Consider the following 513-nt stretch of genomic DNA (forward strand, 5'->3'; position numbering starts at 1 on the left):
CTATACAGGACACGAATAAATATATTAATATATAAATAATAATACACTATATATACACATGAGCATTAACTATGAAAAAACAATAAATAAAAGATAGTCTTGTACATAAAGTTCAAATCTTCAAATATGAAATTTCCGTAAACAATAATATTATTATCATAAATCTAAAATATAAAGTTGGAGATCAAATTAATTATTGAGTGAAAATTAAAGAATCAATTTAAAGTTGGTTGAAAATTTTTTTTGGTCCAGTGAATAGGATTGACCAACATAACTAATACAATAATAAAGTAAGCCTAGCTAGCTTTTTGTATGTATATATATGCATGATTTCAATAACTACATTAAGAAAGTGCTGTCTTCTGTCTAAACTAGATTTCAAAAGTAAACTGCCATTTATTTCCGAATGCATATGACAATAATTTAAAGCAATTAGATTAAAAAATAACTCTACACTGCCATGAGAATGAGCAAAAATAATCCGTTAACGAACTATAATTTAAACGTGAAATT

The sequence above is a fragment of the Arachis ipaensis genome, chromosome B10, assembly GCF_000816755.2.
Source record: "Arachis ipaensis cultivar K30076 chromosome B10, Araip1.1, whole genome shotgun sequence".
NCBI lineage: Eukaryota > Viridiplantae > Streptophyta > Magnoliopsida > Fabales > Fabaceae > Arachis > Arachis ipaensis.